We start from the raw sequence: 10,953 nt of genomic DNA, 5'->3' as shown, positions 1-10,953 counted from the left end.
TAAATGAAAAATCATACATTCATTAAATATCAATTGTCTAAATAGCCATTAAAAATGTAGTTAAGTTTGAGTACTTATGAATTGGTAATGGTCAAATATTTTCTTATAATTTGATAAGCTGAAATGAAATGCAGAAAATAAAAACATTTACAGTAAATTTGTGATATTGCAAATATTATTCAGTAATCTTGTTCAGCACCTTGGACAGTTCACATGTCCAGGCCTTTAGTATTGTACACTGATTCTTAATCCAGTCCTCAGGCAACCCTGACTCCTGCATGAATTTCGTTTATGCGGCTTTCAGACTGCAAAACTGGCTTTGACCAGGTATTTTTAAACATTTCTAAAAACGGGTCTGCCAGCTAAAACCCCTTTCATACCGCATGTCTTTAAATGGTATTTCAATGCAGTTTTTGTTCCTTCACAACACTGAACCCGTTTTAACCCATAGAAAACAGTGTATGAAAAAAGAACTGGTCCGGAAACGGGTAGGACCCTGCTTTATTGCTGTTTAGAAATACCAGTTCAATAGAACCAGTAAATTCACTCTGCATCTTTCAGACAGCACAAACGGTAAAAAAAACTGCAAAATAACGGGTAAAAAGTGCGGTCTGGGGCATTATTCTTGCTGGATCAAAAGTGTATTCATTACTGACTGACACATTATAAACAGATCTAAAGGTGGTGCTAATTATTTAATATTTGGTTATTTAGATGTATTTGCTGTTATTACAATATTTATTAACCCCTTCACGACATTTGACGTATATATACGTCATGGTCGGGAAGTACTTCCCGACACATGACGTATATATACGTCATGACTTCAAACTGTCACTGCGTCTAGAGACGCAGTGACAGTTAGGTGATGTCTGCTGTCCCTGACAGCAGACATCCCCCCTCGTCGCCCAGGGGGGGCAGGGGTGCCCCCCCCGGTCGGCGATCGCTGTGATTGGCTGTTCAAATCTGAACAGTCAATCACAGCGTTTCCTGTGTTACCGGCGGCTAAGCCGCTCGGTAACACAGAAAACGGTGGTGATCGGTGCAGCACCGATCACCACCGAGCGGCAGCACCCCCCTCCCACCCGCCGGGCACTCACCCGGCAGCGGCAGCAGCTCCCCCGGCTCCCCCGGTGCGCACGCAGCGCTGCCCTCCTCCCCCCTCCCCCCCGCAGCAGCAGCAGCAGCAGCAGCATCATGCTGCTACAAAAGTTAAAATTGAATAAAAAAGAAGTTTTGCAAATATATATATATATATATATATATATATATATATATATATATATATATACACATACACACACACACACACACACACACACACACACACACACACACACATATATATATATATATATATATATATATATATATATATATATATATATATATATATATATATATATATATATATATATATATATGTGTGTGTGTGTATATATGTATATATACAGATGGGGCCGGGCTCATCTTTGCAGGGGATGGCGATGGCGTCGCCATCGCCATTCCCTGCTCCCGCGCCATCTGTGTGTCGGAAGGGGACGCGCGCGCACGAGGTGCGCGCGCGTCCCCTTCCGACGGTGCTGCCCTCGGTTGCCCGGTGCCCACACCGGGCGCCCGCACCCCCCCCCCAGCCCCCCTCGAGCGGGAGGGGGACAGTATTGTGTCCGCCTCGCCGCCCGGATACTGAGACGCGCGTGCGTGGGGGACGCACGCGCGTCTCAGTCAGATGGCGCGCCGTGTTGCTGGCGGATCGCCAGCAGCATGCTGCTGGCGATTCGCCAGCAAGCATAAGGCCTGCGCTATCTGTATATATATATATATATATACACACACATATATATATATATATATATATATATATATATATGTGTGTGTGTGTGTGTGTGTGTGTGTGTATACCGCACCGATCACCAACGATCGCCAGCCCCCCCCCCCTCCCACCCGGCAGCCCCCCTCCCTCCCACCCACCCGGCTGCCGCAGCGCCAGCACCCCTCCCACCCCCCCGCCAGCCGCAGCGCCAGCCCCCCTCCCAAAGCTGGTGACCAAAATGGGGTCACTTGTGGGTGGGTTCCACTGTATTGGTGCTTCGGGGGTCTTGCTAATGCGACATAGCACCCACCATTCATTCCACCACCAAAAATCACTCCTTCCCTTCTGAGTCCTGCCATGCACCCAACTGGTATTTTTTGGTCACATGTGAGGCATTGCCGTACTCGGGAGAAATTGGGGCACAGATTTTGGGGTGCTTTGTCTCCTTCATTCCTTGTGAAAATTAAAAATTTTGAGCCAGAACTGCATTTTTGTGTAAAAAATTAAATTTTTTTACACAAAAATGCAGATCTGGCTCAAAATTTTTCATTTTCACAAGGAATGAAGGAGACAAAGCACCCCAAAATCTGTGCCCCAATTTCTCCCGGGTACGGCAATGCCTCACATGTGACCAAAAAATACCAGTTGGGTGCATGGCAGGACTCAGAAGGGAAGGAGTGATTTTTGGATTTTGCAGCACAGATTCTGGTTGAATGACCCCCGAAACACCCATACAGTGGAACCCCCCCACAAGTGACCCCATTTTGCAAACTACACCCCTCAGGGAATTCATCTAGGGGTATAGAGTACATTTCAAACCCCCCGAGGTTTCACCAATTTTGATACAACTGAGCTGTGAAAATGAAAAATTATTTTTTTTCATTTTCACTACCCAGTTGTACCACAATTGGTGAAACCTCGGGGGGTTTGAAATGTACTCTATACCCCTAGATGAATTCCCTGAGGGGTGTAGTTTGCAAAATGGGGTCACTTGTGGGGGGGTTCCTAACTTTTAGCATCTTATGGTGCCTAGAAACCTACATGGTGCCTAAAAAATAATCTCATAAAAAGGAGGCTCCAAAATCAAGTAGGTGCTCCTTCTATTATGAAGCCTGTGGTTTGGTCACCGTGCACACTAGGGCCACATATAGGATATTTATGAAAACCAAAGAATTGGGGGAATCAATTTTTAGTCACATTTCTCTAGTAAAATGTACTGTATTTGTTAGAAAAATGTATTAAAATTGAAACTCTGCAAAAAAAATGAAATTTTGAAATTTCACCTACACTTTGTTTTAATTCCTGTGAAACACCTAAAGGGTTAACAAACTTCCAAAATGCTGTTTTGAATACTGTGAGGGGTGCAGTTTTTGAAATGGCATCATTTATGGGGGTGTCTCACATACAAGTCCCTCAAAGTCACATCAAAACTGACCTGGTCCCTAAAAAAATCAGAGTTTGAAATTTTCTTGAAAATTTGAGAATTTGCTAGTCATATTTGAAGCCTCCTAGTGTCCAAAAAAATGAAAAGGGGGTTGAAATAATGATTGCAACATAAAGTAGACATATGGTCTTTGTTAGTTATTAACTATTTTGAGTGGTATGATTATTTGTCTCACAAGCAGAAAATGTGACATTTTGCATATTGCTAAATTTTCCATTTTTTCACGATATTTTGGTATTTTTCACAAAAAAACACAGACTGTATCGACCAAAATTTACCACTAACTTGAAGTACAATGTGTCACGAGAAAACAATCTCAAAATCACTGGGATAAGTAAAAGCAAAAAAAAGTTATCCCCACTTAAGTGAGACATGTCAGATTTGAAAAAAAGGGCTCTGTCATGAAGGCACAAACTGGCTCTGTCATGAAGGGGTTAAGTTAGAGCAATAAGTATAGCTGCACAATTGATGTGACCATGCTAATCACATTGTAGCCTTTGTGGGTCGATGATATTTATTTGTGCTTTTCTATAAGGATTGCAGTACAGTAGTAACAGTTATTTCCCTTTATGGTTGGTTGGTGTGTATTTTCATTATTAAAGACTGGTACCAGGTATTGTATTTTGTATTATTGTATAACATAATAGTTTTCATCATTTTCAACTTGCTTTGTTGATCTATTCTAAATTTTATATTGTAGTTGAAAATGTTTCAAGTATTAACAGCGAACACAGTGGTTTCTTTCCATGTCCTATCCAAGGGCATCTGCTTACCTGTCTGGCCAGCGTGTCTGTCTACTGCAGGCATGTCCAAATGATGGCCCTCCAGCTGTTGTGAATCTACAAGTCCTACCATGCCTTGCCACAGTTTTGCTATTAGTGAATGCTAAAACTATGGCAAGGCATGCTGGGATGTGTAGTTTCACAACATCTGGATGACCACAGTTTGGACATGTCTGGTCTACTGGCTCCATGTCCTGCCAGTGATGTCATTGAAGCATAAGTAAGGTAACAGTAGGGCCAGGGCTTAAGTCCAGGGGCAGGTTTTACCCTGACACTGCTAGTATACAGCAGGGATATTATGGACTACATCAGCTTCAGCCGATAGGATTAAAAAAAAATGCTGCAATATTAGTAGGGGAGTTGCTTCCCATGGGAATTGCTCTCTCTGCTATTGCAATATGGACTGGCAGTCCTAGGAGGATAAAACACCTCCCTGCGCTGTCTGGTCCTATGGGAAGTCACTTCCACTGCTAGTCCATTCCTGCAGTTTGAAGATTTTACCAGGGGGTGGAGGCTGCTGTCCTGTTTACAAATAAAGGGGATTTATCTTTCGTCCATCCTGGTGACACCGCTAACCTTGGGATGTATGATTGTCCACAGGAGTAAAGGCACCTATGCTGACTTCTTTGGAAGCAGGCTCCTCCCTTCTGCATCCCAGGATACTTCAGTTCATTTTATGTGCCCACAGGAGTGGGTACTGGGCTGACGGACTGCAGCCATTTTTTCTTTGTTTGTTTTACTGGATTAGAGTAGCTAGGTGTTTATTATTTTATTAATTCACTAGTTAGTGCAGGTTTTTCCAGTGTGTTACTTCTTTACAGAAGTTTTCACACACTGAGAGCGCAGCAGAGGCTGACCGAAGCATGGCCTTTCAGCTCTCTGTATGCAGAGGGACGCTGTCTGCTCCCTCTGCACAGCACTTAACCTCTATGCAAGAGTGGTTTTCCTGGGCTCTGGGGATGTCCTGAACCGACTACCTGAGTAGAGGGGGATCATGGGGGATGGACCCCCCATGATGGCAGCCACCATCTTGTAGATCTTATAGACTGAAATCCCTTGGCGAGGTGAGGTCTATTACAGTAGTCCAGCGCTGCTGGATGCTGCCCAGTGGTCCCATAGTGAAGGGTAGGCACTGGAATTGAGGTAAACACCAGTGGCAAAAGGGGGAAAGTCACCAAGAGGCTGTACTTCCCCACTGAAGCAGAGACTTTGTCTCTTCATGCTCTGTGTGCTGGCTCCCTTTTCTCTCCAGACTGCAGAGCTGAAGCAGGGTTTCTCATGCACAGCACAGAGGATAACGTTTCTCCTGGGCAGCACTTCTCCCACTGATCGCAGAGGATCACTGGCAGAAAAGCAGACAGATAAGTACACTGCTACATAATTCTGTGCATTTGCCTGACATTGTGCACTGTGTCTTTTGTCATGACTGAAGGGTGTAATGCTGCTGCCTTAGGGGAGGAAGCACCGGCCATGTTAATTAACTGCAAGTTCTGTGGGGTTAAGTTAACATTTGAACAGATGGATCGAGGGGATTTGTGCACCTCATGTGAGTCTGTGCCCAGTGGTGCACAAGCCCAGAGGTCTGAGCAATCTGAACCTGCGTGGACAGCTGCAATGGGGAGGTCCATGAATGCCTTTTGTGAAGGCTTTAAACAGGCAAAGAGAAGACTTGAAGAGTCTCCTGGCCATTTTTCATCCTCCCAGACTTCGGTAGACTCTATAACCCCATCTCAAGGGGACCCAGCAATGTTGCAGTTCATGCAGAATACTGCACAGGGCGTTCATAAGATGAATGGTTTTTATGAAACAATTTACCAAGCCCTCTGAGAGTAATGGTCCTTGACGCCCATTTTCTACACCCCCCCCCCCCCCCCATGTTGAATTTAGACTCTAAGGAAGGGAGTGTGTGTGAAGAGGATGCGTTCTGGGGCCAGAATGATGAGGTTGAAGCTTCTGTCCCTGGTATTAAGGATATGATCCTTGCTGTTAGACAGACATTAAATCTGTCAGAGGAAGACAGCTGCTTGAACATTGTGAGTTTAAGAAAGTATAGGCGGGAAGAGGAAAATTCCTAACCAGTAAAGGAAGGGCCCCCAGATTACATTACGGGGCTTTCGCTAAGAAACATGTGTCCAAAGGATAGGATAAGTCCTCTGCATGACGGGGCGGAGACTCCCCGTTCTGGCCTCAGAGTGGGGGGTCGCCTCCTGCAATTTCGGGACTGGTGGAAAAATTCCACCATGGTTCCTTTAGTTTATTCCATTGTTTCCAAGAGATAAATATCATGGGGTCTCCTCCAAGAAGATTTCTCCCTACTCCTTTGCCATGGGAAGCTCGAATGCGAACTGCTCTTTTGGGGGCAGCAACATCTCTCATCGACAAGGGGGTTGTGGTCCCGGTAACTCAGGAGGAAAGAAAGAAAGGATTTTATAAAAAAAAAAAATTCTGGTCCCCAAACCGAGCGGGTCTTTCAGACCTATTCTAAATTGAAAGTCTTTAAACCTGCATCTGTGTGTAGACCATTTTCGCATGGAATCTCTACATTCAGTGCTATTAAGCATGGAGGTAATAACAGTTTGCGCTAATTAGTGAATATAATGCTCTGGGAGAGTACCAATAAACAAAATGAATACTGGACACACCTTTAAGAAACTTTTATATCTATTTAATATTCCATATACCGTAGGAAGCAATATATAAAAATTTATTCAGTGGATACAGTGAAAATATATTAAAAAACAATATAGAAAATAATACTAGTATAAAGCTAGATATAGCATCAAATAGAAAACCAATTAGTCAGTCATGCTTGCATAAGGATCTCCGTGGCAAAAATAACACAGGGTATTAGTAGTTGTTAGAGGTTGATGCCTGAGCTAATGGATTAGTAAGGAGAAGTGAGGCAATTTCACGCAAAGAGCCCTTTAGCATGTATGCAGAACACGCACAAAGCTGTCTGTTCGGGCCTGTGGGTTAGTCTGTAGCGTATATTAGCAATAGATATCTCACCCTCCGTGGCAGATAGACGTGCTTTATGAAAGGCGGGGAGCCTGATGTTTCTGTGGCTCAACCCACTGTAGCAGATAAATACCTGTGGCTTGGATATGTGCCAGTTGGCGGGGAGTAAACTCCACCCGCTGTTGTAAATGGAAGTGACCGAGTCGGCTTACTATGGTGTGGGAGGAACAGTGAGAGTTCGTGCCTGCTGAATCAGGCAGTTAAGTAAAGCCGATAGTGTCTTGAGAAAGTTTCTGGTAACCATAGAAACGAAACGCGTTGACTAACGTCACTTCTGCTCCACGTCACCACGCTTGCAACCTCCATTGATTAATTTCGTTTTCTCAGCTATTGGACGTGACCGCCCAATAGCTGAGAAGACATGATGAATCGACGAGGGTGCAAGCATGGTGACGTGGAGCAGAAGTGACGTTAGTTAACGCTTTTCATTTCTATGTTACCAGAAACTTTCTCAAGATGGTTCAGTGTTATTAAGCATAGAACCGGGGGAATTTCTAGCATCAGTGGATATCCAAGATGCCTATCTGCATGTGTTTATCTACAAGGAACATCAGTCCTTACTACGTTTTGCAATAGGGGAGACCCATTTACAGTTCCAGGCTCTGCCTTTTGGTCTGGCCACAGCACCGAGGGTCTTTACAAAAGTGATGGCTGTCATGTCCAATCCTCAGATTCTCGGCAGCCTAGATTCTTCCCTGGACTACAGACCCTGCAACCTTAAATGAAGAGCTACTGCCCCCCAGCCCCTGAAACTGGCATCAGTTGTGATAACCAGCCACTCCCACGAGCGGAGGGAATGCCCCAGCTGCAGAGTCTCCAGATCCATCCACCAGATCAGGGACTCCCTTGTCTCGTGAGAGCAACAACCGTTCCTGTTTCATGGTCTTTGCATTCCCTGACCAACATGAGAGAATGTTCCACTGAAAAATCCTCTAGTGAAACCTTTCAAACTGCAGTCTCTCAGAGGTTGCCACCATCTTGCTGAGCAGTTTCACTCCCTGCCAAACTGATGGGCTTGGGGATCCCAGGATCTGTAGCAACAGCTGACGGATGTCCACTGATTTGGATTCTGGAAGAAGTACCTGATGTAGGTGAGTGTTCAAAATTATCCCCAGAAACTGAAGTCTCTGTGTGGGCATCAAATGAGACTTGGGGAGGTTTAACACCCAGTGGTAACTGACCATTTTCTGGGCATTCTGGGAAAATGCAGGTATGCCCAAGAATTTTCAGGGAGAGCATGTGATGTCAGCTCCTACACTCAATCAGCCTGTTTTTTATTGCACAGGCAGAGTAGGTTCTGGGTTGTAATTTTTATAGACTTAATCATTCACCCAAGAAAATCGATGATTCTACCCACCAAGTTGCTGCTCTCTAGTGCAGTGGGATTGACCATCATGCATTGGGGCATATTAGAGATTGCCCATGCAAATCCGTGGGCCAGTTTTAATATTTTCATCCTAGGTTCAGAGATACTGTACTCATAACTCAGAATAACACTGTCCATTTGATCCACTTTTATGACACTCTGACACATTAGGGTGGTTCCATGTAATCACCTTGCCACTTTTTTCTCTAAAATACCCAACTCAGAATTGGATTGTTGTTATTTGTGTTGTTCAATTTGTTTGAAGATGCTACATGTGGTTCACAGCACCATACATATGGCACACATTAGAACAATACAGGGTACACGGAACTATACATTAGTGTAACTGAAGGGTAGATTTATCAAGCTCGGTGAAGTGATAAAATGTCTTGTTTTTATCACCCAATCAGCTCCTACTTGTCATTTTTCAAACCAAGCCTGTAACTTCACATGTAGGAGCTGATTTGCCAGTGATAAAACTCCAGACACTTTATCACTTCACTGAACTTAATAAATGTGCCCCTGTGAGACTAAGGTAAGAATTACAGTAGCACCACAATTCTCCATACACAATACAACTGAGATGTAGACAAAGGAGTAGTGTACTACCAGGGAAAAGCTGCCATTGGAAGAGATGAATGATTAAGATTGAGAAGAGCTGCAGTTCTAGATGGTCGCTGAGTAGAAGAGTGCTTTAATTGAAGTGCGATAGAAGAGAGCTGTAAGAATGAGAGGGAAGAGGGACCTACTTAAAGGAGCTTATAATGTAGAGGGAGGGGTAGACACGCAGATGACATGAGGTGCAGGCAAGGACATATGTCTAAACTAGCTTCTGCTCAATGTCTAAATTCACTTCACTTTACAATCAATATCTTGCCAACATTGGTCTAGATGTCAAAGTACAGTATTAATGTCCTTTTAATCTCATGAGTTCAGATAGTATTTCTCTTCGATTTAATAATGAAAAAGAAAGGAAAGTAAAAATGTTAAAAACTTATGTCTGCGCTAAATCTTTAGTCTTTATCAGTATAACATACACTATAATAAAACCTTCTGCAGTGTTTCAGACCTGCGATTCAGACATTGACCGTGACTGGGCTGAAGGAGTTCTGCACACAACCCTATCATCAGATTCAACCTATTTTGCAATTATGCAGTTTTCTTCCAGCCTGAGAGAGGAGTGAATGCTGAAGTCCCTCGTGGAAAGAAAATCAATTTGGCCATTTGTGAATTACCGCTGCTCTCACTTTTTATCGGTTTAACATTCTATAGACTAAAGAGGCAAAAGATCAACGGAAAATGGTTCAGTACAGAAGAATAGGTGTATGGAAATTCATATTCGATACAGTGGCAAAGGCTAAAAAGATATGTGGTTAAGATGAGGAAAATGTGCTTTCATTATCCTTGATATAAAAGTACCCTCTCTCTTTTGTTATATTCTCTACTCTGGAACTTTTTAAAAGCGTTACAATAAGATTTTAATTTTCTTTCAGAGATAAAAAAATAACAATTTACTGTATATACTGTACTCTTTACATGTCTTAATAAACCTGTCTTTTTAGCGTCTGTATTAGCGTACATACCTGTATAGTGTTCTTTACTATTTTATCTTGAATGTTACACTATTATATTTTGTTATAGAACTTTAAAAACAACAAAATTCAAAAATGTAAAGTATGCTTACAAATAGTGATTAGCTTGGTTCTATTTGTTAGGTTCACATGCAAAATGTAATTTAAAGCTAAATGAAAACACAGTGGTGGTAAATATATTAAGCACTGTGTCGGGATCCCTACTGTCGGAGGCGCATACCACACCCCAACTTAATATGGTACACACAGAAATACTTTAAGCTCCAGTGTTAGGTCCTCTGCTTTTCTCAATCTATTCTTTCTCTCTTGGAAAACAAATCCGCTCTTTCGGATTTCAGTATCACTTATATGCAGCTAATACTCAAATCTATCAACCCCAGAGTTGTCACCAGTGGTAGTGGGCCGAGTCTCTGAATGTCTTTCTGTCATCTCAACTTGGATGTCTTCTCGCCAACTCAAACTCAATATTTCCAAAACAGAATTACTTATATTCCCACCAGCCAAGAACAGTTTCCATCCTGATATCTCCATAACTGTTAACTGTTGACAACTCAACAATCTACCCTACCCCACAAGCTCGTTGCCTAGGGGCCATCCTCGACTCTGAACTGTCCTTTTTTCCCCACATTCAATCTGTCTCCAAATCTTGTTACGACCGTATCTCAGACAAGACACTACTAAATCTCTTATCCACGCACTCATTATATCCAACATTGATTATTGCAATAGTCTCCTAACTGGTCTTCCCAAGAATAGACTCTCGCCAATGCAATCCATTTTAAATGCTGCTGCTGCTAGGCTGATCTTCCTTGCAAGACGCTCATCGTCTCCTGATCCCCTCTGCCAATGCCTCCATTGGTTTGCCTGTATCTTACCATATTCAATATAAAACATTTCTACTCGCATATAAAGCTATTATCCATACTGCACCAGCATAT

At 43.1% G+C, this 10,953-nt stretch overlaps 1 long non-coding RNA gene across 2 annotated transcripts in view; it reads left to right on the top strand.

Moving 5' to 3' along the window:
- LOC146006989 (uncharacterized) overlaps nt 1–9,939 on the top strand; it is a 40,494-nt gene extending 30,555 nt beyond the window's left edge. Inside the window, exon 3 of one of the 2 annotated variants that reach the window (XR_014444169.1) lies at nt 9,491–9,939. This is a non-coding gene — a long non-coding RNA (uncharacterized LOC146006989). Of the gene's footprint in view, nt 1–9,482 lie in introns of both variants that reach the window. The other variant, XR_014444168.1, reaches the window with a different exon arrangement.
- The last annotated feature ends 1,014 nt before the right edge of the window (nt 9,940–10,953 follow it).

This window comes from Crinia signifera, chromosome 6, assembly GCF_055691185.1.
Source record: "Crinia signifera chromosome 6, ASM5569118v1, whole genome shotgun sequence".
Taxonomy (NCBI): domain Eukaryota; kingdom Metazoa; phylum Chordata; class Amphibia; order Anura; family Myobatrachidae; genus Crinia; species Crinia signifera.
The sequence above is the reverse complement of the archived record's forward strand: the minus strand, read 5'-3'. Positions and strand labels throughout refer to the sequence as shown.